We start from the raw sequence: 20,705 nt of genomic DNA, 5'->3' as shown, positions 1-20,705 counted from the left end.
CCCCTTGGTTTTTCTCTCGAACTTCACCTCGATCGTTATGTTGTCCACTCGAACGGTTCTTTGACTTGTCTTTCCTCCCATCATTTGGATGATTGGATGATCTGTTAACATCTCTTGTCTCTCGAGCTTTGGAGTCATCCTCAACTCGAGCGTATTCTTCTGCTCGATCATACAGTTCTTCCAAAGTATTTGGTGGTATCTTGACCAAGGAACCGTGCACACCTCTTTGATCATGATGGTATGCCTGTTTGTAGGCCGCAATGACGACTTGATCATTGGCACCATCCACTTCGGCCAACTCTTGCTTGAAGCGTCGAGTAAACTGTCTGATGCGTTCCTCCTTCCGAATTCCCAGAAGGAACCTTCCGATCACGTCTGTTGTATTTGTCGTGAGAGCAGAACTTGTCAACTAGATTATGGTAAGTCCCGATCAACTGTGCCGGGAACTGATTGAACCACGTTATTGCTCCACCGGTCAGTGACTACGGAAATATCTTGCACATTAACTCATCGTTGTACTGCCACAGATCATGGCAGTTTCATAGTGTAAAACATGCTGATCTGGATCATCTGTTTTCTCATCGAATTCTTGCAGCTTGGGAACTTAAAAATTCATTGGCGGACGAAATTCTATGATGTTCAGTTTGAAAGGAGCTCCTATGGCTCGATGCAACATGTCTATCGTTTCCTCCCTGGAACGCTTTTTCGATATTACTTTCTCGATCATCTTGCAAAGGAAAGCATTTGTAAGTGCGCTCACATCGCCATCAGAGGTACTGTCTTCCTGCTCGTAGTCCTGTTCCTCTGTAATATCAGCCTTAGATCTCATTCTTTTCCTTTGGGGTCCAGTGGGCCCTCTTTTATCTCTGCCTTGCTCCGAACGAGTATAGTAATCGTGCAAATATTCTCTCTCATCGTGTCGATATCGAACCTCATCTTCATCATTCCTGAGACGTTTTGAACGGGTGGTAGTTCTGGCCGTACTCGGCGGAGTTGTAGTTGGTCGGGTCCCTGCTCGCCGAGGTCGTACACGCATTCGTTTAGGAAAATCTCCAGTGACCAACAGATTTTTCTCTAGTCTATCAAGATCAATCACTTCTCTGTTTCGGTCCGCATCTTGAGGGCTAACTCGACTTCCAAGACGCTCCCATACAGAATGATCCTTCTGGTTGTTCAGATTAACAGTCCTTGGTCGAGATTGGTTCTCACGTTCTAATCTCAGGAGAGCGTTCTCTTTCTCCACCTCGTTCAGTTGACGGCGCAATAGTTCTTCCCTTCTACTAGGAGTCGCAGTTCGTCCATCTCGCAGGTCATGTCGATCGTTATTCCTCTTTGATGGGATGCCAAATACAGGCCCTTTGTCTGCTCGAACTCGTGAGTTTTCTCCATCAGGTATGGAGTCCACATTCATTCCTTCGTCTTCGATCATCTGTCTTTTTTCGCTCCTCCGATTATTCAAATTTGGGGTTCTGTCACGAACACGATCTCGATCCTGATCACGATCTGCGGTTCTGCCACAAACACGATCTCGATCCTGATTGTTTCCAGTGGGTACTGCTGATGAGTGCCAAATATTGTCTATATTTGCACCTTTTTATTGGCATTTAACTCATCATTTGTGCACTAACGCTCCATTTTATCCCATATTCTGTTTTTTCGTTGTTTTCAAGAATAAATACTTTTCTCAATTAATTTTGCATTTTTAGGTACTAAATAAAGCCTGGTTAACTCACAGAGCGAAAAGAGCAAAGAAACGGCAAAGACTCCCGCAGAAAGGCAGCAAAGAATGATGTTTGCAAGAGCCGGATCAACTAGAAGTGGGATTGAAGAGGAAGAATTGTCCTTAAAGAAGATATGGGCTTGGCATACCCAAGGCCCAAAACCCTTACCCAAATCCATTTCCAATATCCATACCCATTTCCATGAGAGCCGTCAGATTGGATCCATCACATCATCCAACGTTCGCCTCATCACCGAGCATCAAATCTTGAAGCTCCTGTCAAACATCATAGTACCTAACTCCAATCTAAGCCGTCAGAATTGTTGTAGCACACATCCAATGGTCGCTGCAAGCTTGTTCCATCTTAGCCGTTCGATTCAATCCAGATGTGATCATCCAAACGTATCATCTTCGCTGGACATCGAATTTGCTACAACCGCTCAACACTACAACACCTAACACCTATACCCAAACCCTCCCTAACCCATTCTCCATCGGGCTCTTCTCCTCTTCTCCCCAAATTCCTCTCTTCCATCACCTGCAACTCCTTCACCACCATATCCTTCCACCACCATACCCCGATGTTCACTGCCACCATCTCCATCAAATCATTCCAAACATCTCCACCATCTCCCTAGCCTAGTTCTTTTACTCATCTCACAACCACTGAACCCTAGGTTTGGGGTGAATAAAACAACTCGAGTTAGGGAACAATTAGAGCATCATAGGCGTCAATTGGAGCAGGGGGAGAGCAGAAAAAGCATGGGTCGAAGTGATAGAGCAGTTATCTAGCATGGGTGGTAAGAATTGGTTAGGTAATTTTTTAAACCCTAGTTTTGGAAATTAGGGATTTTTTTTTAGAACTCATTGTAACTATAAATTGAGTGTGTGGGTGTGAGTAGGATTCATGCCCGGGCTAGCCGGAGAACCAAGCTCTTAGTGTTCTGTAATTTTATTATTTCATCTGTTTCATACAGTATTATAATTTGATAATGTTTTAGTTCACTAAGCTAAGGTTGAGATGAAACCATATCTTTGTACTATGTTATTTATGTTGTTTGTGTGATTCTTGAATGCTTAAATTGTTCTAGAAAAATTTCAATCTTGGTTTGTCACATTTTGCTCTCACAGTGCATGCCATGTATGCATTGTAGTTAGGATAAAACTATGTGATTATACCACAACTCATGCCTTAGAGACTGTTATGAATCCTCTGACTAGTTGTGCTTTAGTTAGACAGTTAGTGCTTAGGATTGATATCTTAGTTGTGATTGATTCATACACTGGTGAAACACCTTAGGTAAAAGGGAAGACTAGAATATTCACCCTTACCTGATATAAGGACAAGAATGATGCTATCAGCTTCGTTCATAGTATAAGTCAATGGTGGATTAAAAGGACCTTAGCACTTTCCTGTTTTGTTCAGACTCTAGCTTTACTTTCTGTCACTAGTTCAGTTACACCAAAATAGCTCAGTTGTGTTTCAACACAACACAAAAATCATTATCTGTCACCTTGTCACATAGAATCGGTTAGTAAAGACCATTAGAAGCAACTTTAGCACCCACCTTGTCTCTGAGGATCGACCTGTTCTTTCCCTGTGTTGCATATCGACACCGTGCACTTGCAGTTAGACATAGTCGTAGGCTTCTTTCAAGTCCTACCAAGTTTTTGGCGCCGCTGCCAGGGACTCAGTAGCGGTGTGATTTTTTCTTTTCTTCCACTTTACTTATTTTTAATATACTGCTTGTATATATGTGTTAGATTTTTGGTTTTTCTGTTGTTAATAGTGTTAGATGTAACTAGTTTATTTGATCTGCCATTTTGTAATAGTTTAATAACATCATCATTCCACTTCATCTTAGCTGTAGTTTATCTTCCATTTTGTAGTTGTTAACTTAGCATCACTGCATTTTCATTTTCACTGCACTTTCATTTTCCCTGCATTCCACTTCATCTTGGCTTACTGTTTGTATATATATGTTAGCTTAGCCTGCCATGTGTTAGCTTATTCTTCCATGTAACATAGTCTGCCTCATTTGCATACTTAGCAAACAGTAACCTTGTGTATATATGTGTTAGCTTTCTCTTTGTTCTGTCACCTGCATACCTGCAAAGCATCACTGCATCTGTGGCTTTGCTCATTTTGTCATCGTTTGTAGCTTTTCCCTGCCCTGTAACTGCCTGCTTCCTAGTCTTGGCCTTGCCACAACTGTATCTGTTACTGCATTTGCTTGGAGTACTTGAGCATTAAGTCTGCATATTGACCATTGGGTCATTTTTGGTTCTATAACAAGTGCAACTGTGAAGTTTAACATACTGTGAATGCTTGAATGTGTTGTTGTCATCTTGAATGCCTGAAATCTGTTGCTGTGAATGTGGTGTGGTGCTGTCAACTGTGAAATTTGCTAAAATTTAATGTTGTGAATGCCTGAGTTGTATGCTGAGTTAGCAGTGTCATCTTGAATGCATGAAATTTGCTGCTGTGAGAACTAATTCTCTCTTCTGAAAACCACCAGGTACCTGCAACTGCTGTGCAAAACAAGGAGAAGGAGAAGCAGAACAAAATTGTTTTAGTGCCTCAAACAGGTGGTGTGGTGCTGTGAAGAAAAGAGCTGAAGAAATTCTGAATTGTTGTGCTGCATTGGTTTGCCAAAGACAAAGACCCAACTGGGCTGTGCAACAAAAGAAAAGGGGATAAAAGCCCAACTGGGCTTCCCTCCAAAAACAAGTAAGCCTGAACCCATTAGCAAAGCCCAACTGGGCCTTCTTTATTGTCTGTTGGGTTTATATTTATTCTGGGCTTGTAATATTATTTTAAACCCAACAGTGGGCTTGTGTTTTTGGACTTTTGGGCTTGTAATTTTAATTGGACTGTGGGCTTATAACTTTGAACATTAACTGGGCCTTGTACTCAAAACAGCAACTTTGGAACTTTGAGAACAGTGGGCTTAAAATCTTTGAAAATCTATCAAGTTTTCCAATTTCAAAAACTCCTGTTGGGCTCCTCACTTTCCAAATAACCTGTTGGGCCTCCTGAAGACTACTGGGCTATGCTTTGGGACCTGTTAAAATACCAACTGGGCCTGTTCAAAACTTCCTTTTGGGCTGCACAATTCTCCCACCAATGTGGGCTTGCTCCTAACAACAAAACCAAAATTTTCTCCCAACTCAAAACCAAATTCTTTCTCCACAAATGTGGGCTTGCTCCCAATTTTAAAACCAAAGTTTTTCTCCCAATATTAAAAACCAAAATTTTCTTTTTATCTCCCAATTAAAACCAAAAGTTTTCTCCCATTCAAAAACCAAAATTTTTCTCCCTCTTTTTAACCAAAAATCCCAAATAAGCTTTACCTTTAAAGCCTAAAAACCAAAATTTTGAAACCCATAACTGAAAAGTGTGGGCCTTATTTCTCTTTTTGAATTGTGTGATGTTTGATAAACATAACATGTCTGGATTTTGGTCTGCCACTGGGAATAAATCTATTAGAGAAGCTTACGGGCAAGATTCACCTTATGAGCCTCCCACAGACCATGATGTCAATAGTTATAGGGATTATTATTATGGACCTTCTGTAGGTCATGAACCTCAGTATGCAAACCCTAATGACTATTCACACATGTATCATCCACCATTAAGTGAAAATGAACATCTAGACAATATCCAACTCACACATTCGTCACTTGTGAATCAGTTAGAGGCTCAGATCACTGCTTTAGAAATGCAAACACATGAGAAATATGTAGCATCTAGTTCACATAGACGACCTGAAATCTATGCATGTACCTTATGTGGTGGTTTAGACCACCCTGATAAATATTGCTATATTTTGCATGATTATAGGCAATTTAGAGAATCCCATGAAAATCCAAATTATGAAATGCACACAAATTGTGAGGCTGGTAGTCATTGGGACCATAATCAATCCTTTGAGGGTTGCGATCAATCTTTTATAAACCCTAATGACCATGCACACATGTACCATTCACCACAATTTGAACATGAAGAATTTTGTACTCCCATGAATTTAGACTCCACCACAGAAGATTTCAGACTTAGTGAGCAAAACTTTGCTAGATCTACATCACGAATTCAGGCATATTTAGATCAGATTTTGCTTCACCTACAAAAGGAGGAAATTCATGAGGAAATGTATGTTGTCCCTAATGAAGTGTCTAGTCCCATTCATGTAAATGATGTTGAATATGAACCTAATTTAGAGGAACATGAATCGACAAATGACACCACCACTGTTAATGAGGACCAATATGCATGTTACCATGATGATGATTATGAAGATTATGATGATAATGATGTTATGTTAGAAGAACATGAAAATATTGTGGAACCTTTTGATTCAATAACATATGGCTTCTCGCCCTCGACCTTCATGAATGTTGTTTCTTCTAATACTCATAGCAAATCATATGATTTTGATATTGATATGGTACTCGTACGATTGTTTTCGAAGATGAGCATGACATAGGAATAGTTGAATCTTCTGTAGACTGATGAGTGCCAAATATTGTATATATTTATCCCTTTTTGTTGGCATTTAACTCATCTTTTGCGCATTAATTCTACATTTTATCCCATATTCTGTATTTTCATTGTTTTCAAGAATAAATATTTTTCTTACTTAATTTTGCATTTTTAGGTGATAAATAAAGTTTGGATGAATAGCAGAGCGGAAAAGAGCAGAAAAGTAGTGAAAAGCCGGGAGAAATCACGCAAGGAAGCCGCGAAGAATGGTGCGCACAACCTCATTTTCTACACACAAAAACGCCTCCGTTCTCAGCCATCAGATCAGTTCTCAGAAGCATCCGACGGTCGCTCCTTCATAGAGCATCAAAATCTGAAGTCTCTGCCAAGCACCACAGCGCTGAAATTCCAAGCCTTCAGATTAGATGGTAGTTGAATCCAACGGTTTCTCCCTTGCTGTTCATCAAAGTTTGATATCTCCGCCTTACAGAACCTAACCTAATCTAGCACCGTTCGTTTCGTTGTATCCCTTTATCCGACGGTCGCTCCTCGCTTGCCTCCGCATCACCGTCCGATCTACCACCAGCTCCACATCTCACGGCTTAGTCACAAAACATCAAAATTTGATGAAGCCGCCACACACTGGAGCACCGAACCCTATACACCCTAAACAAACGCATCCCTTCTCCCAAAATCAACTGAGCTCCTTCTTCCCCGACATTTGCAGAGCCACCTCTCTGCCACCACCTTCCCCGACCATTTCCAGCCACCACCTCACCTCTGCAACACCATCACTTCTTCACCAACATCATCAGTACCTCCCCAGTCCGTTCCTTTATCTCTCTAGCCATCTATTTTAGTGACTTCTCACCATTCTAAACCCTAGGTTGGAAATCACTAAAATAGATGAGGCTCTAGACATCAATCGAACACAGGAGAGGGAGCAGGAAGATCAGAGGAGGAATGGGTCGAAGATAAGAGAGTCAATTCCTCGATTTTGGGTAATGAAAGTTAAACCCTAAATTTTGGGATTTGGGGGAAACCCTAATTTTAATGTTTGGGTATAAATTGAGGGTTGGGTATCACTGTTAAAACTTGTTCTTGGACTAGCCAAGTTACCAATTAGGTTTAATTTTAGTTTGTAAAATTTTAATTTCAATTTCAATTTATGCTTGTTACTGTTTTAATTTAATGTTAATTTCTTGTTTGCATGTTGTTTTAATCCCACTGATAATTCCATGTTAATGTCTAATTTCAATTTCTTTTGATTTTCAACTTCAATTTCTTTATCAATTTCACTGTCTTATATACACTGTCCATGTTTAGTCTAATTTTTAGTTTCATGTTTAATTTGATGTTAGTGCACTGTCCATGCTAGGTTGTTTTGTATCTGTTAATCCTCATTGTTTTGTCATTGTTAGTGTTAATATAATCCCCTGTTTTGTCCACTGTTGTGCTTCCCCTGCACTGCACTGTGCACTTGCATTGCTGCACTGTTTTCCCTTCTCCTACTGCTGCAACTGAGCCCAAAGCTCACTTCAACATTGAGCCCAATTCACAGTTGAACTGTTGAGCCCAAAGCTCAAATCAGTTCACTGAAACCAAGCCCAGGTTCAAAGCCCACTCACTGGTAATTCCATAGTCCAGTTCAGCCCAAGCCTAAGTTTAAGGCCAAAGCCTAGTGTACTGATAGGCTAAAGCTAAAGCCCAGTTCATTCCCAAAGAACTCAAAGGCCCAAAGCACAATCATAACCCTTTGGTTACCAAAATCCATTTCTACCCAAAGCCCAACAATAGCAATTTAGAACCCAAATAGCTAAACATTCCAAAACACACCCAGTCTCTGTGGATCGACCCGTACTTGCACGAGCTACAACCGACGACCGTGCACTTGCGGTATTACTGTAGGCCCGCGTTTCATTTCGCTTCATTTTTATACACTCCTCCGGGCCTGCCATAGACACTAATGTTAATATGCATGAAAACAAATTTGATGTGTCTGATTACTTGCCTAAGTCACAAAATTTTATTTCTTCCGATGTTGATTTGAGTACTACGGACAATCATGATACCGATTTAGGTCTTGATGTTTTGTTCGATGAATGTGAGCATGATTTACCAATTTCTGATTTAGGGGAAGTATGTGTTGGTACTATTGATCTTATCCATGAAAATAACTTAGAAGTACCAACTTTCTTACCTAAATCGCATATTGAGATTATTCCACCCAACCTAGATTTGGTTTGTAACAAAACTTTTAAACCAACTTTTCTGAAAATTCCCAACCTAGGATTGGAACTGTGTGCCTCCCAAGTCCTTTTGGACTATTTTGCATCAAAATACAATACTTTTAAGGATCCACAATTGGAATACATTTCTTTGCCCATCTCGCAAAAAGTCCATTTTGAGTTAGACTTGGTGAATCCCGAAACCCCAAAATTGCTAGATTTTGTGCTTAAAAATAAATCTAGTGTAAAATCCAGGTTTAGGGGTAGCTCATTTGGTTTTTCACTCTCACTCGCATTTCAGTCCAACTATAGTTGTTTGAAACTGTCTATGTTTCAACACTTTGTCTTTTGGGTTGATCCTCAACTCTTTATACTGTATGTATATAGTGAATTGTTTGTATGTAATTTGGTAGGTAATGTTTAGTGGAATCATATGTTTCTTGTATATATTGTGCTAACCCAATGTGAATTCAGTTGAGTTACTGTTGGGTTTTTCCTTGAATAATGGAGTTCAAAACTTGCTTTCGCCAATATCCGGTAATCTCTTTCCTTTTTCTACACTTAGCATCGTTCTCATGGTATGTGTTATAATCATGTTTATCTTTTGAAACATTGAGGACAATGTTTAGTTTAGGTTTGGGGGTGAAAAGTAGATACTTTGATAACATGCTATAATTAAAAACAGAACTCTTTCTTTTTGAAAAAAAATAAAAAAAAAATGAACAAATTAAAAAATCAAAATAAAAAATTAAAAAATTCGAAAAAAAGAACACATAAAAATGGAGCTCATTTACCTTGAAATGTTGACTCTTGTGCATGTATGTAAACATAAGGATTCTTAGTCTAGATATTTAGGCACCCTGATTCTAGCACAATTCACATAGTGATAAGAAACTTGCACGTGCACGATCTACCAATACATGTATAGCCTCATCCTTGAGGTGTTCTATCGGAAGTCACGATTTCCAATCACTTTAGAATACTAAACGAAACTTGACTAGCTTGTTCTTTGGTTGGTTGGGATAGAAGGTGGAGGTTACATTAAGAAAGACAACCATCGAATTTAACTGGGTGCATCAAAAAGGGCTACCTCTTGCAAAGTGTCATGTAATTTTTTGTTTCTTTTTGCTTATGTATCAAAAGAGTTACCATGTTGTAAATAATTTTATTCAAAAAAAAAAAAAAAAAAAAAAAAAAAAAAAAAAAAAACGATGTATATATTCAGAAAAATATCAGAAAAAAATCAAAAAAAAAATAAAAAAAATCAAGTATTTATCAATTCCATCCTCTCTTGTTCCAAAAATAAAAGAGAGTAGTCAATGTAAATAAGAGTCATGTAAAGAGTCATCTTTTGTGTTTTTGTGTTATAAGCAAGGAAGGGTGTATTCCATTGATGTACAACGCGAGTAATTGTGAAATACCTCCAACTCATTCACAATTCTTGTAAAGTCCGGACAGCTAACTAGATTTCGACCTCGGTTCTTAGCCTGAGAAACTATCTCTTGGTGATTAGTAGTCATAACATCCGATCTTTCTTTACACATGTGTAGATACACTTTACACTCTTATCACATATCTTTATTTGTTATCAGTGCTAGGATTGTGCCTTTGATAGCTAGATTGACATCTCCATTTTGCTGTGAGCTTCTACTGTCTTGCACATGTCACATTTCATGGAATCTGAGCTTATATTTTGTCCTAGAACTTTGTAGGTACGTTCTAAGCAAACCTACACGAGACTTCAACTCGTCCACTAGGGACACTTAGTGGTTTAAAAGGCTTATTGCATTCGTTAAATGATCGAGAGTCCAGCGACAGTGGTATAGGTAGCATTTCCTTAGTTTTGTTTTACTTGAGGACAAGTAAAATTCAGGTTTGGGGGTATTTGATGAGTGCCAAATATTGTATATATTTGCACATTTTTATTGGCATTTAACTCATCATTTGTGCACTAACGCTCCATTTTATCTCATATTCTGTGTTTTCGTTATTTTCAAGAATAAATACTTTTCTCAATTAATTTTGCATTTTTAGGTACTAAATAAAGCCTGGTTAACTCACGGAGCGAAAAGAGCAAATAAACGGAAAAGACTCCCGCAGAAAGGCAGCGAAGAATGATGTTTGCAAGAGCCGGATCAACTAGAAGTGGGCTTGAAGAGGAAGAATTGTCCTTAAAGAAGATATGGGCTTGGCATACCCAAGGCCCAAAACCCTTACCCAAATCCATTTCCAATATCCATACCCATTTCCATGAGAGCCGTCAGATTGGATCCATCACATCATCCAACGTTCTCCTCATCACCGAACATCAAATCTTGAAGCTCCTGTCAAACATCATAGTACCTAACGCCAATCTAAGCCGTCAGAATTGTTGTATCACGCATCCAATGGTCGCTGCAAGCTTGTTTCATCTTATCCGTTCGATTCAATCCAGATGTGATCATCCAAACGTATCATCTTCGCTGAACATCGAATTCTACAACCGCTCAACACTACAACACCTAACACCTATAACCAAACACTCCCTAACCCATTCTCCATCGGGTTCTTCTCCTCTTCTCCCCAAATTTCTCTCTTCCATCACCTGCAACTCCTTCACCACCATATCCTGCCACCACCAGACCCCGATGTTCACTGCCACCATCTCCATCAAATCATTCCAAACATCTCCACCATCTCCCTAGCCTAGTTCTTTTACTCATCTCACTACCACTGAACTCTAGGTTTGGGGTGAATAAAACAACTCGAGTTTGGGAACAATTAGAGCATCATAGGTGTCAATTGGAGCAGGGGGAGAGCAGAAAAAGCATGGGTCGAAGTGATAGAGCAGTTATCTAGCATGGGTGGTACGAATTGGTTAGGTAATTTTCGAAACCCTAGTTTTGGAAATTAGGGATTTTTTTTTAGAACTCATTGTAACTATAAATTGAGTGTGTGGGTGTGAGTAGGATTCATGCCCGGGCTAGCCGGAGCACCAAGCTCTTAGTGTTCTGTAATTTTATTATTTCATCTGTTTCATCCAGTAGTATAATTTGATCATGTTTTAGTTCAATAAGCTAAGGTTGAGATGAAACCATAGCTTTGTACTATGTTATTTATGTTGTTTGTGTGATTCTTGAATGCTTAAATTATTCTAGAAAAATTTCAATCTTGGTTTGTCACATTTTGCTCTCACAGTGCATGCCATGTATGCATTGTAGTTAGGATAAAACTATGTGATTATACCACAACTCATGCCTTAGAGACTGTTATGAATCCTCTGACTAGTTGTGCTTTAGTTAGACAGTTAGTGCTTAGGATTGATATCTTAGTTGTGATTGATTCATACACTGGTGAAACACCTTAGGTAAAAGGGAAGACTAGAATCTTCACCCTTACCTGCTATAAGGACAAGAATGATGCTATCAGCTGCGTTCATAGTATAGGTCAATGGTGGATTAAAAGGACCTTAGCACTTTCCTGTTTTGTTCACACTCTAGCTTTACTTTCTGTCACTAGTTCAGTTACACCAAAATAGCTCAGTTGTGTTTCAACACAACACAAAAATCATTATCTGTCACTTTGTCACATAGAATCAGTTAGTAAAGACCATTAGAAGCAACTTTAGCACCCACCTTGTCCCTGAGGATCGACCTGTGATTTCCCTGTGTTGCATATCGACACTGTGCACTTGCAGTTAGACATAGTCGTAGGCTTCTTTCAAGTCCTACCAACTGTCGGTGCTAACTGAACCTCAATCTCGTGCCTTTCAGCTTCGTGTCTCCTGTGCTGTCGAGGATTGCTAGCAGAATCGACCCTTCATGCAGTTTGTTTGACTACTGCCCTAACTCGATTTGGGAAAACATGATTTTCTTTTCTTGATACCCTTGGTCGGTGCCAATGTTTGTATGGTAAAATATTCTTCTACCTCAAACACAAATTTGATGTGATTTTTTGAAGATTGATCTGCTGCTTTTTTCTCCAATTGAACAGTGTAGGTAGTACCTGCAAAAAACCCTCTGATGCTTAAGGTAGCTTAGGTTTTTCACAGATTATTTTAGTGGGGAAGATTGCATACCTTTTAGGGTAGTGAACCACTATATTTATATGTTGCGAATTAAAACCTCTTCACATGCCCTGCATGCATCCTGACATAAATTGCCTTTATTTTCCCTGCATGCCTCCTCAGCATAAGTTATATTGATTTTCCCTACATGCCTCCTCAATATAAATTATATTGATTTTTCCTGCATGTCTCCTCAACATATTCTGGAACCTTCCAGAACATTCCTCTAGGTTATGGAACTAGCCAAGCCAAAATGGTGCAAAAGGTTGGCCCAAACAAATAAGTGTACATGCCAAGCCCAAGAGGAATAATTCACTTAAACCCACAATGGGGCATAGAAATCCGTTAGGCAAACAACATGGGGCAGAAACATCCAATGAGCCATTGACTCAACTGGTGACTCAGTGAGCCGGATCGGTTCAGCTAGGTGGGTGTAAACATCATGTTGTTTAAACAAGTGGGGTGGAAAAATACCGAGGTGTATGCTAACTGAGTAAGTCGCGAAACACAGGATAATCACCACATTCGTCGGCCGGACTTTGCCGCCGGCATGGAACCTACTAACGGAATATTCAGTATAGATGACGTGGCACCTCACTTATGACGTGGCAGCCACTAATTGGCCGTTGGTGATGACATGGCAAGCTGACGTGGCATGTTTATGATACATTATGTCGCTAACGCGGCACGTACTGACGTGGCACGATGCTGACGTGGCACTTTACTGACGTATTATTTCACTGATGTGCCACGTGCTGACGTGGCACTTCGTTGACGTGTCACATATTGGTTGGTCGTTATTGCTGATGTGGCACGCTGATGTGGCACTCCGTGCTGGCATGGCAGTCGATGTGGCATTGGTGATGGGTCTCCTTACTTGCTTGATTTGAACCTATGCACATGGGCTCCTATGTAAGGTGTTTGAGAGGCCTAGTTAGCCATACTTGGCTTATAAAGGAAGAATGCTTAGGCCTAATGAACCATGTTTAGCTAACAAGAAGAACATTCTAGGCCTAAGTAAGCCTGGTGTAGATGTAATAGGGTACAAACAATAGTGCTTCACATATAGTCCTTTAAATGTAGAGTTTATTGCCTCATTAGGAAAACCCAGAGGAACAAAACATGAACTAAGGAAAAAGAGTACAATATTAAGGAAACTTAGAACAGAGTTGAACTCGCGTATGTTGCCTCGTTAAAACCTTGATAAGGGAAAACCCATTAGGATAAAACCTTGAGGTAGGGAAAAGAGTACAACGCGATAAGTCCGGAAATATTCCTTTACTGAACACCCATACATAATATCTTATCTATGTTTATATATGATTGAAGAACACCTACTATTGATAAGCAATAGTATATCAATACTACCAGTTGACTTGTGCCGAAAAATGTTGCGATGCAATCCTAGACCAAAATATTAGCGGGCCTCAAAGCCAAGCCATTATTGGAAAGCATGCCTAAGAGTCAACCTCTTTTCTAGCCAGCACACCTGCATGATAGCAAGGAAAGACTAATAAATTGGTACAATTTGATTCAAGCAAAAAAAAAAAAGATATTTAAAAAAAAAAAAAAGCTTTTTAATACTCATGGGCGTCTCTCCATTTACAAGTGCTAGCACGCGCAACTTTAATCCCGGGCATGCAATCTCCATGGCAATCACTCGTAAACGAAACAAATACCTTGATAAGTGCACTGCTCATGGTTATGGATTTGACGTACTCGCTTTCTCAACCTTAGGGGAATTAGGAAAAGACACAATTGTTTTTTTTGAACAGATTAAGAAACTGCCTTATAAGTCATGATGCGAATTATAAGATATGTGGTACTCTTTTTCATAGAATTGAAATTGTTATTCAAAAAGATATTGGTGCCCAGCTTGTTGCTAGGCTTCCCACCACGGATGTGTAATCGACCTCGGTGTCAAACTATCATTATAATAGTTTTAGTTTGATAAAAAAAATTTGTAAAAATACTCATGGGTATCCATAATTTTTATGGGGCCCGGTTTCACTCCATTAAGTTAGGACCCGACCACGGACAACAACCCTTTTTTTGTCTATTGGGTCCGGTTACTAATCCAGTGATATCCGGAAGAACCGGACACATTGACGACCTACGTACACCTCGCAGTTTCAAACCTCAACGACGTTATTCAAAATTTCAAACCCATCAAGTACTGCATTTGAATTTTTAAGCCACTTAATACAACCTTACCCTGTTAAATTTTTCGAGTCAATGATGGCGTGTTACTCCATGAAAAGAACATGGTGTTTACATTTGTTAAAGCAGAAGAAGAACACCACCTTATGACCACGCGTGTTTTTTCATGAATTTTCCACTCATTTAATACAATCTTATCCTGGTGGTAATGGTTTTGAGGCTTTTGATGATAAAAAAGGACATGGAGTTTGTTGTGTTTTTATTTTTATGTTTACTGTTACAAACATGGTGTTCACTACTGTCAGGATAGGATAAGATAGAGCAACAAAGTACTAATCCAGAATCCAGATTTACCGGATCTCTTCAATCTCTTTCACCATGCCCAGGAGAGGTGCAAGTTTGTCTCGGTAAATATCTATAAAATATCTACAGTTTCATCTGTAACCGTTGATCTTGCAGGGTAATCTTTCTACAATGCACACGTGTAACTGTACCTCATTAAGCTTTTATTTTTCTGATGATGATCCCTAATTTACCACTTCTTATGAAATTCCTAGGTTTCTTCGTCTTCACAATACAGGAGGTTAAGTTTCTTCTTCTTTCTTCTTGCAGGGTTTCTTCATGGATCTGCATGTGGAAGGATGAGAATGGAATCATTTGGTGAGTTCTCTTTTGCTTTTTTCCTGAAGATTCTAGGCTTCTTAGCAGACAAAGGATACAGGAGGTTTTCCTTCCTTCCTGTTTCATCATCTTCTTCTTACTGGAAGGTTTTGTTGTTGGTAACATGGATCTACACAAATGCATATAGATGTGATCATTATGTGATTTTTTTTGGTGATGATATGATTGATTACTATGGTGACTAAGATTGTGGTTTTGTTGCTGATCTTATATACATACATGTCTGACTCTATATGAAAAAGGTGGTAGATAAATTACTTCAGAACTTATACTAGGAATTTCTTAATCCTTAAAAAGAATACAACATGACCCAGGTCTAATGACAATATGTAACATCAAGATAGATTAAGAAAAACATAGATCCAGCTTAAGTAAAGGGAAACAAGTAATGGATGCAGCATGAAGATGTTCTAATTTGTGATCTTCTACTGATTTTTCCCTTGTTATTAGTATTTAGTAAATATCCAGCAGTGATTGTGTATCCACAAAACAAACTAAGCCCAAATGCAGTCACACACTAGGCTATCTTGCTTTCAAGTAGAGATAGAATGTTCACTTTTTAGTGCATCCCTGCACAATGGCAAACAGAAGATAGCATTCACACGCAGGCTATCTTGCTTCAAGTAGTGAATGATGCACAGAATGTTCATATTTTAGTTATGTCCTCACCGATCTCCACAAAATCTCTATTGAAGAGTCTTACGGAAAATTTGCATATATGAACACACAAAAGCTTTGTACTGAGTAGAAATGTTCTAGGCTGTTTTGTAAGCTTCTGCGTTTGAAATTGAGATTGGTTTTTGGCTCATCTAGTTGTAAGGTGATGGTGGGATGGCAGCTTTAGTAAGGAATTGTAGTTTAATCAAAATTAAGGAGATTTTTTTAAGTTACAATAGATTGAGTATGGTATTCGGCTCATCTATACTATTGAACAGGAAGTTGCACTGAAAAATACATTATGTTCTGCATGATGTATTATGCATTAGTGTGGTCTTTTGATATTCGATTAGACAGAGATTTGGTGTATGCTATCACATCAGAAGCCTCAAAACTGTATCTTAATATCTAGTATGTTTTCACTTGAATGCTAATTATCTTCTTAGTGTTTATTGCTCATTTGGTTGATTCCTAATTGCAGTATATCATATTATGCTTATGTGTAAACGCTAAAGGTCAACGAGTGGGAAAAAGTTGTTGACCTTCTGGTTACGTAAACCAACTTGTGTTGACCTTTAACTAGGTCATCTGATCTGTAACTAGGTCATTTAAAGAGACAGTTATAGCTCAGATGACCTAGTTAGCCTTGAAATTTTAGTCACACATTTCTCTTTAAATTTATTATGGTACATTACTCGTTGCAGTTGAAGTTTGTTATCTTGTGTTGGACTTGTCTACGACAATTGAAACCCGTACACACATTTTTTCGTTCCCTCTTTTTTCCCTATAATGATGAAGACCATAAGTTAAATTAATGGGATGAGTTTTCTGGGAATAGAAACAAGGCAGTTTTACGAGCATATGCCTGGATAGTGTCGTAATGTGCTTTTGATGACATGATCTTTACCATAGTAAACATGTTCCTCCTAGGTTACTTGATGTTCTGACCCTCTTTGCTTGGATTGCAACTGAAAAAATAACACCGCCATCAACAAATTCGAAGCACTGAATTTCATGTCTGTTTAACTTTCTATTCATCAGTACTTTCTCTATTTCTTATGTTCTCATATGGTAGTGATATGGTAATGGAGTAACTATTTGTTACACATGGAAGGGACATGGCTAATCACAAGATTGCATCTAATCTTTATCCAGTGAAGCAAGGCTAACGTATTAGCCAGCATAGCGATTTTGGTCGGTTCTTGTACTTTTTAGTATTTATTAAAAATGTTGTGATTCACAGGGATACTTTGCTTATACCTCGTATTTATGGTAAGGATTACTACAACTGGGACTATGGTTGAACTTCTCTTCTTCTTCGCTTGTTTTCTATTTTCTGTATGCATGCTTACATTCTCTTTTGCATCTTCATCATCTGGAGATAACGAAACCTGGGACTAACTTAAGTTTTGAAGTACATCCAATTAGTGATTCTTCTTTGATAACTGTTTGTTTTGTGCATGTAAAGTTTAAATTCTTACAATAAACATGTGTTTTTATCAAAACGAATAGACAATCCTTTGTTTCATTACATGAGATAACTATCGCAGTGGGTTTCCTTTTCTCTTTCATCAAAAGTGTTAGGATCAACATGGCTTGCTCATGCCATCCTTAGACTCTAGGGTTATAGTTTTCAGACACGATAGGCCCCCTGCTAGCATGCGAGCAAGACGCGTGCAAGTGGCGTGGTGCCTATATCACGGTTGTTTTTTCACAGTTTAATGTATATACAGCTTAATTGACTCACTGGAAACAACCATGATGGGCGCCACACCACTTGCACACGTTTTGCTCGCGTGCTGGCGTGTAGCCTGTCGTATTAGAACTAAAATCCTAGATAATGGGGATTCCAGAACCTGTTTGGGTGAAATGCGAGATCCTTGACTTCAGATCTCGCCACATCCAAATTGGTGAGTAACTCGTGTGAATTCTAACATATTTGTAATGGATATCTCTCGATGGATAAAAATTTCCCTTGTGCTTCAGATTTTATTTTATAGATAATGATTACATAAATTGGAACTCCCCATTTGCATGGTTTTGATAGAGAAGATAGAGTGTCTTCAATTCTACCAAACAGCGGTAAGAAAACGCATGTTTCATTGGAGAATGTTGGATTTTCTTTATCTTGATGAAATGATGTAAATTGATAGCTGCCTTTTTGAAGCGAGGATGTACTATCAATCACCACCATCCTGTTTGTATGAACTCTAAACGCAATGTTGTTGTATTCCACAAGTAGTACATGTTCCTATTACTATCATTACAGACTGCATTCACCAACTAGATTAATTAAGTCAGTGATACCTGTTCGGTTTTACCAGATCCTTCAGCATTGCCATTGCCAGCCAGCCTCATACCAACATCATTCATATAAATGACCTACTTTATCTTTCATTTTGATTATCCGTCTTGACTGAGGTTGTGACTTGGATAGAGTAGATAATTTGGGAAGCAGAAAACCTGAAGAAGAAAAAGATTTAGGTTCCACTTTAAGGACGCCAAGTGAAACAAGAAAAAAAGTGAAAAAGACAGAAAACAGAGAAGAAACAGTACAGCTAAACCAAAACTTTATTGCTTTGTCATTATTATGATTCCTTGTTGTACTTGCTGTTTTCCAGTCTTAGAAAAAACTGCCAAACACGGTACAGTTGAGCTGAAAGATGTCTGTCAAGATTAAAAGAGTTTTGGCTTTAAATTTAGGTAAAGCATGCTAGGTTTTCTTCTAACTCATGATCATTCTCTTGAATGAGATCTATTTGCTTTCTTTAGTTTCTTCTATATTTACTAAAGAAATATTCTACTCTTTCATTTTGTAGTTCTGAATCTTTTGGTTCATATTAGTTTTTTTTTTCTTTTGTTCCTACTTTCTTTTTTGTTTTCTTGATTAAAGTTTACTGTTGGGTGCAATTCCTATAGTTCGCTTGCAGCATATTTAGGGATTACTGACCAAGTTTTCTCAGTAATTTTTTCGCTGGTTCATGTGTTTGTAAGGTTTTCTAGATCATTCTAACTCGATGGATTTTTGTGGATTGAAGTTTCGCTTGACGGAAGAGAGAGGTCACTCTTGTTGACATTCTTGAAAGGGACATGATTGTGTTCAAGAGTGCCCTCTCTCTATCTGTCATACTTCTTTGCGATCGACAAGCATGCAATCCTTTTATATGCAGGTGTTTGCTTATGCTTTCGACCTGTTCTTGCTGGGTCCAAGCTCCAACTTCACAAGGTGATTTGCCTCGTTAACAAAGACACAGAAGAGGAGACTATAGACACAGAAGGTGATTTGCATCATCCCCCACAACTGATTGTTAAGAGCCCTCAGTGATTTAGTTTTCTAGATTAGACCTTACTCTGATTAGTTTTGAGAACTGCAGTTTTGCAGGGCTGAGGAGAGAGGTCAGTCTAGTCGACATTCATGAAAGGGACATGAGGCATATCATTATATATGGAGGTCTGCGTTTGACATGTTCTGCATCCAAGCCACAACTTCACAAGGTAGCTCCCAGAACAAATATACAAAAGTGCCAAAGACTAGGCGACACTAAAGGATCTCCAAAAGAGGTTCATCTGAAGATGGCTGGTTGTAGAGCTCTGTTTTTACCAGAAACACCACTTCATCCACATTCATCAAAGAGCCCTCAATGCTTATCTTATTGCACTCCTTTCTAATCTGCAGCAAAACGGGAAGCAATAGTCTGCAGCCACTCCTGATGACACACACACACACCCCAAATGGTTGATAGTGAAAATCTTGTTATGCTTAGATCTTTTTCAGTTATTCCGTTAATATCAAAAAGCATTTTGGTTGAACCAATAAACTTGTCTCGTGTATATTTTAAAACTTCATACCTGACGTTCTTTTGGTAGTGTGTTGCCTTTCATTTTGATGTCTTAATTCCTGAAGCTGGAGCTCTTTATTTGACATGCCTGCCTAGGTATACTTGCTTGCAGCTTTGCTTTTTTTTTTTTCACATAAACTATAATCACAAATAATTTAGGACTTCGACTGGATCAGCTGGTGTACCTAGCTACACTCTTTTTGTGATCCCTATAGACCTCTGTCATATGACCCTTTTTTTTTTTGAAAACATCTCATATGACCTTTGAGCAGGGTGATATCAGATTTTTGGTTTGCAGACCCCTCATAGCAGATGGGAGTCTGTTGAAGTGGAGACTCTCCATATTAATTTAATGACGGTACCCCGTAATAAGAGTGCTCGCATTAAAGCAACAACCCCGATGCAAACATCAATTATTTAAGACTCACCCCTCAACTACTTTTTTGGCACCTGATTAAGTGGAAATTCATGGAGTATGAAGGTAAGACATGCGAATCAATCATGTAGAATTTAAATGCAAAAGAGATCATAGTTTTTTTCTTATAGGAATCACATTTCAAATTCATCCAAATCCAAATACTGATTACATCGCTTACAAGAATATGAAAAACACCGAAATCGCAAAATACGAAGTAATCAATCACAAGAATATGAAAAACACCGAAATGGCAAAATACGAAGTAATCAATCGAAAGAACAAAGAACTTCAGAATGACATGCGAAAAGCAACCACGAAGCAACTAGATAGCAGTTAAACGGCTATGGCTTTTAAGCCTTGCTCTTTAGTAATAGTCTGGCATATGACACACATATCAGATGGGGGCTCATCAGGGGACAATGAAATTTTTTCGCAACCAGTATTCCGGCATTGCTTATCCGATGCACATATCTG

The 20,705-nt window shown here is 38.7% G+C and overlaps 1 long non-coding RNA gene across 1 annotated transcript; it reads left to right on the top strand.

Moving 5' to 3' along the window:
* Positions 1–15,195: 15,195 nt before the first annotated feature.
* Positions 15,196–19,820, top strand: LOC113339338. The gene is made up of 2 exons (XR_003355040.1): positions 15,196–19,252; positions 19,349–19,820. It is a non-coding gene; the product is annotated as an uncharacterized LOC113339338 (long non-coding RNA).
* Positions 19,821–20,705: the final 885 nt, after the last annotated feature.

This window comes from Papaver somniferum, unplaced genomic scaffold, assembly GCF_003573695.1.
Source record: "Papaver somniferum cultivar HN1 unplaced genomic scaffold, ASM357369v1 unplaced-scaffold_21, whole genome shotgun sequence".
NCBI lineage: Eukaryota > Viridiplantae > Streptophyta > Magnoliopsida > Ranunculales > Papaveraceae > Papaver > Papaver somniferum.
The sequence above is the reverse complement of the archived record's forward strand: the minus strand, read 5'-3'. Positions and strand labels throughout refer to the sequence as shown.